The sequence below is a fragment of the Hypomesus transpacificus genome, unplaced genomic scaffold (assembly GCF_021917145.1).
Source record: "Hypomesus transpacificus isolate Combined female unplaced genomic scaffold, fHypTra1 scaffold_94, whole genome shotgun sequence".
NCBI classification, from domain to species: domain Eukaryota; kingdom Metazoa; phylum Chordata; class Actinopteri; order Osmeriformes; family Osmeridae; genus Hypomesus; species Hypomesus transpacificus.
Genome location: NW_025814043.1, coordinates 905,012 through 911,011, shown reverse-complemented (window position 1 = coordinate 911,011; position 6,000 = coordinate 905,012).

Sequence of the window (6,000 nt, the reverse complement as noted above, 5' to 3'; positions counted from 1 at the left end):
CAGACCAAGCCGCACAAAAGTTATGGTAGAACATTTTGATCGCCACAACCGTTTGTCCGTGACAGCCAATCAAAATCAGCAGAATAGCCACCAAACAGGAAATGAAGTCATATCTCAGCAGTTCTTTGAGGCAGTGACACCAAATTTAATATGCTTACTTGGAACCTTATTTTGAGTATGTCCTCCAAAAATGGTGTCATATGAGTAAAAGGGGGCGTGGCCGGAAGCATAAACGTGTTTTGGCTAATAACTGTTGAAGTGTTTACCTTAATAGAATAATTTCTTTGTCTGGTGATGTCCTGTGAGATATCAAGCTTGAGCATCGATAATGTTTCATAACAACCGAATTGACGCGGCTGCCATTTTGGATTTTATGGAAAAGTGTAAAAACCTTTTAAACGCCCCAAATGTTGTCCAATGTTTACTAAATTTGCCACAGATGATCTTCAGACCAAGTTTCACAAGGGTGTCAGATGGATTTTCCATTTTCAAAACCAATTGTTTGGTAGAGACGATCAAAGGCGGCGGCGAAGCCGCGAAAGACACGTGAGAGCAGAACTCGGCAACCATTTGTGCGATTGTCACCAAACTTGGGTTCCATCGTTCCCACGTGGAGCAGAGGAGGCCTGCGGTGTTATACCAGAAAAAAACACTTTGAACACTCACTACTTTGGAATGCAAACAGATATTTCAACCAAACTTGGTGTGTTGCATGAGTGCAACAGGTTGTTTTGACTTAATTGTTGCGCAAGTGCTATGGAGAACATGTCCTGCTCTAGACTGCTTGGCCCCTCCATTGCTGCTTGCAGCTATATTTATTATTATTATTCTTCTTAGGACTGGGTGTCTATGGCAGCCCCCATAAGCGCCTGGTCGAAAGTTGTGAAATTTGGCACACTCATTGGGGACAGTCCCCTGGTCCAATTCACAAAGTTTCATGTCCCATACTATGGCACTCTAGCGCCACCAACGGGTCAAAGTTGGAGTTGTGTTTACACACGCAACTTTTGAACCGTATGTCCTATTTTCAAAAATGAGGGTACCATTGGATTTCCTGGATCAAGCCGAGTGCAATGCACACCATTGCGTCAATTTCCGGTTGTATAGATTTTCCGCTATTTCCGGTTTTATCAAAAACCTCTGAAAGCCTACTCCTCCTACAATTTTTGTCAAATCTTCTTCAAAATTACCAGATATGCTCTTCAGACCAAGCCGCACAAAAGTTATGGTAGAACATTTTAATCCCCACAACCGTTTGTCCCTGAGAGCCAATCAAAATCAGCAGAATAGACACCAAACAGGAAATGAAGTCTTATCTCAGTAGTTCTTTGAGGCAGTGACACCAAATTTGATATGCCTACTTGGAACCTTATTCTGAGTATGTCCTCCAAAAATGGTGTCATTTGACTAAAAGGGGGCGTGGCCGGAAGCATAAACGTGTTTTGGCTAATAACTGTTGAAGTGTTTACCTTAATGAGTGTGCCAAATTTCACAACTTTTTACCATACGGTTCTAGGGGCTGCCATAGACTCCAATGACAGAAGAAGCGTAATAATAATAAATATAGCTGCAAGCAGCAATGTGGTGGCCAAGCAGTCAAATGACCCATAAAACACTTTAGAAATCCTCAGAACAGGGTTCCGAGTGCATGCGGCAAGTTTGGTGTGAATCCATCAAAGATTTGCTGAGATACGACCCAACTTCCTGTTTGATGGCTTAATTGCACATTTTGATTGCCTGTACCGGGCAAACGGTTGTGAAAATCAAACAATCATGTGATGGCCTTTGTGAGGCTTGGTCTGAAGATAATCTCTGCGAAATTTGGTGAAGATTGGACAACATGTGTAGGAGGAGTAGAGAAAAAACATTTTTCAATGAATTCAAAATGGCGGCCGCATCAATTCGGCTATTATCACAAATGATGATGGGTCACACACGGGACGTCCCAAGATACCATGAAACAAAGGAATCACTTAATAAAGGCAAACAAATCAACAGTTATTGGCCAAAACACATTTCTGCTTCCTGCGGCCACGCCCAGTAATGACATGACACCAAATTCATTGGACAGCATCACAAGAGGGTTCCGAGTCATCATACCAAGTTTGGTGTTGATTTCTCAAAGATTAGCTGAGATATGATTCAACTTCCTGTTTGGTTGCTTTGTTGCCGATTTTGATTGACTGTACCGGACAAACGGTTTTGAAAATCAAATATCCTTTGATAACTTCTGTGAGGGTTGCTCTGATGATGATGTTTGCCAATTTTTGGGGAAGATTTGACAAAAATTGAGGGAGGAGAAGCAAAAAAACGTTTTTTCACAAAATTCAAAATGGCAGAAAATCTATATAACAGAAAATTGACGCCATGGTGTGCGTTGAACTCGTCTCGATCCAGGGAATCCAACGGTACCTCATTTTTGAAAATCGGTCATACGGTTCAAAAGTTACGTGTGTAAACACAAGTCCAACTTTGACCAGTTGGTGGCGCTAGATTACTCCAATGGGAGACAAGAAACTTGGTGAATATAAAGAAGGGACTGTGCTTAATGAGTGTGCCAAATTATACAACTTTTTACCATACGGTTCTAGGGGCTGCCATAGACTCCAATGACAGTAGAAGTGTAATAATAATAATAATAAGAAAAGGTAGAATCACTTATGTGGCTTCGCCGCTTCGCGGCTTGGCCACCAAATATAGCTGCAAGCAGCAATGTGGTGGCCAAGCAGTCAAATGACCCATAAAACACTTTAGAAATCCTCAGAACAGGGTTCCGAGTGCATGCGGCAAGTTTGGTGTGAATCCATCAAAGATTTGCTGAGATACGACCCAACTTCCTGTTTGATGGCTTAATTGCACATTTTGATTGCCTGTACCGGGCGGTCACAAATGATGATGGGTCACACACGGGACGTCCCAAGATACCATGAAACAAAGGAATCACTTAATAAAGGCAAACAAATCAACAGTTATTGGCCAAAACACATTTCTGCTTCCTGCGGCCACGCCCAGTAATGACATGACACCAAATTCATTGGACAGCATCACAAGAGGGTTCCGAGTCATCATACCAAGTTTGGTGTTGATTTCTCAAAGATTAGCTGAGATATGATTCAACTTCCTGTTTGGTTGCTTTGTTGCCGATTTTGATTGACTGTACCGGACAAACGGTTTTGAAAATCAAATATCCTTTGATAACTTCTGTGAGGGTTGCTCTGATGATGATGTTTGCCAATTTTTGGGGAAGATTTGACAAAAATTGAGGGAGGAGAAGCAAAAAAACGTTTTTTCACAAAATTCAAAATGGCAGAAAATCTATATAACCGGAAATTGACGCCATGGTGTGCGTTGAACTCGTCTCGATCCAGGGAATCCATCGGTACCTCATTTTTGAAAATCGGTCATACGGTTCAAAAGTTACGTGTGTAAACACAAGTCCAACTTTGACCAGTTGGTGGCGCTAGAGTGCTCCAATGGGAGACATGAAACTTGGTGAATATAAAGAAGGGACTGTGCTTAATGAGTGTGCCAAATTTCACAACTTTTTACCATACGGTTCTAGGGGCTGCCATAGACTCCAATGACAGAAGAAGCGTAATAATAATAATAAGAAGAAAAGGTAGAATCACTTATGTGGCTTCGCCGCTTCGCGGCTTGGCCACCAATAAATATGGCTGCAAGCAGCAATGTGGTGGCCAAGCAGTCAAATGACCCATAAAACACTTTAGAAATCCTCAGAACAGGGTTCCGAGTGCATGCGGCAAGTTTGGTGTGAATCCATCAAAGATTTGCTGAGATACGACCCAACTTCCTGTTTGATGGCTTAATTGCACATTTTGATTGCCTGTACCGGGCAAACGGTTGTGAAAATCAAACAATCATGTGATGGCCTTTGTGAGGCTTGGTCTGAAGATACTCTCTGCCAAATTTGGTGAAGATTGGACAACATGTGTAGGAGGAGTAGAGAAAAAACATTTTTCAATGAATTCAAAATGGCGGCCGCATCAATTCGGCTATTATCACAAATGATGATGGGTCACACACGGGACGTCCCAAGATACCATGAAACAAAGGAATCACTTAATAAAGGCAAACAAATCAACAGTTATTGGCCAAAACACATTTTTGATTCCTGCGGCCACGCCCAGTAATGACATGACACCAAATTAATTGGAAAGCCTCAGAAGAGGGTTCCGAGTCATCACACCGGGTTTGGGGTTGATTTCTTAAAGATTGGCTGAGATATGATCCAACTTCCTGTTTGGTTGCTTTGTTGCCAATTTTGATTGGCTGTACCGGACAAACGGTTTTGAAAATCAAATATCCTTTGATAACTTCTGTGAGGGTTGCTCTGATGATGATGTTTGCCAATTTTTGGGGAAGATTTGACAAAAATTGAGGGAGGAGAAGCAAAAAAACGTTTTTTCACAAAATTCAAAATGGCAGAAAATCTATATAACCGGAAATTGACGCCATGGTGTGCGTTGAACTCGTCTCGATCCAGGGAATCCAACGGTACCTCATTTTTGAAAATCGGTCATACGGTTCAAAAGTTACGTGTGTAAACACAAGTCCAACTTTGACCAGTTGGTGGCGCTAGATTACTCCAATGGGAGACAAGAAACTTGGTGAATATAAAGAAGGGACTGTGCTTAATGAGTGTGCCAAATTATACAACTTTTTACCATACGGTTCTAGGGGCTGCCATAGACTCCAATGACAGAAGAAGTGTAATAATAATAATAATAAGAAAAGGTAGAATCACTTATGTGGCTTCGCCGCTTCGCGGCTTGGCCACCAAATATAGCTGCAAGCAGCAATGTGGTGGCCAAGCAGTCAAATGACCCATAAAACACTTTAGAAATCCTCAGAACAGGGTTCCGAGTGCATGCGGCAAGTTTGGTGTGAATCCATCAAAGATTTGCTGAGATACGACCCAACTTCCTGTTTGATGGCTTAATTGCACATTTTGATTGCCTGTACCGGGCGGTCACAAATGATGATGGGTCACACACGGGACGTCCCAAGATACCATGAAACAAAGGAATCACTTAATAAAGGCAAACAAATCAACAGTTATTGGCCAAAACACATTTCTGCTTCCTGCGGCCACGCCCAGTAATGACATGACACCAAATTCATTGGACAGCATCACAAGAGGGTTCCGAGTCATCATACCAAGTTTGGTGTTGATTTCTCAAAGATTAGCTGAGATATGATTCAACTTCCTGTTTGGTTGCTTTGTTGCCGATTTTGATTGACTGTACCGGACAAACGGTTTTGAAAATCAAATATCCTTTGATAACTTCTGTGAGGGTTGCTCTGATGATGATGTTTGCCAATTTTTGGGGAAGATTTGACAAAAATTGAGGGAGGAGAAGCAAAAAAAACGTTTTTTCACAAAATTCAAAATGGCAGAAAATCTATATAACCGGAAATTGACGCCATGGTGTGCGTTGAACTCGTCTCGATCCAGGGAATCCATCGGTACCTCATTTTTGAAAATCGGTCATACGGTTCAAAAGTTACGTGTGTAAACACAAGTCCAACTTTGACCAGTTGGTGGCGCTAGAGTGCTCCAATGGGAGACATGAAACTTGGTGAATATAAAGAAGGGACTGTGCTTAATGAGTGTGCCAAATTTCACAACTTTTTACCATACGGTTCTAGGGGCTGCCTCAGACTCCAATGACAGAAGAAGCGTAATAATAATAATAATAAGAAAAGGTAGAATCACTTATGTGGGTTCGCCGCTTCGCGGCTTGGCCACCAATAAATATGGCTGCAAGCAGCAATGTGGTGGCCAAGCAGTCAAATGACCCATAAAACACTTTAGAAATCCTCAGAACAGGGTTCCGAGTGCATGCGGCAAGTTTGGTGTGAATCCATCAAAGATTTGCTGAGATACGACCCAACTTCCTGTTTGATGGCTTAATTGCACATTTTGATTGCCTGTACCGGGCAAACGGTTGTGAAAATCAAACAATCATGTGATGGCCT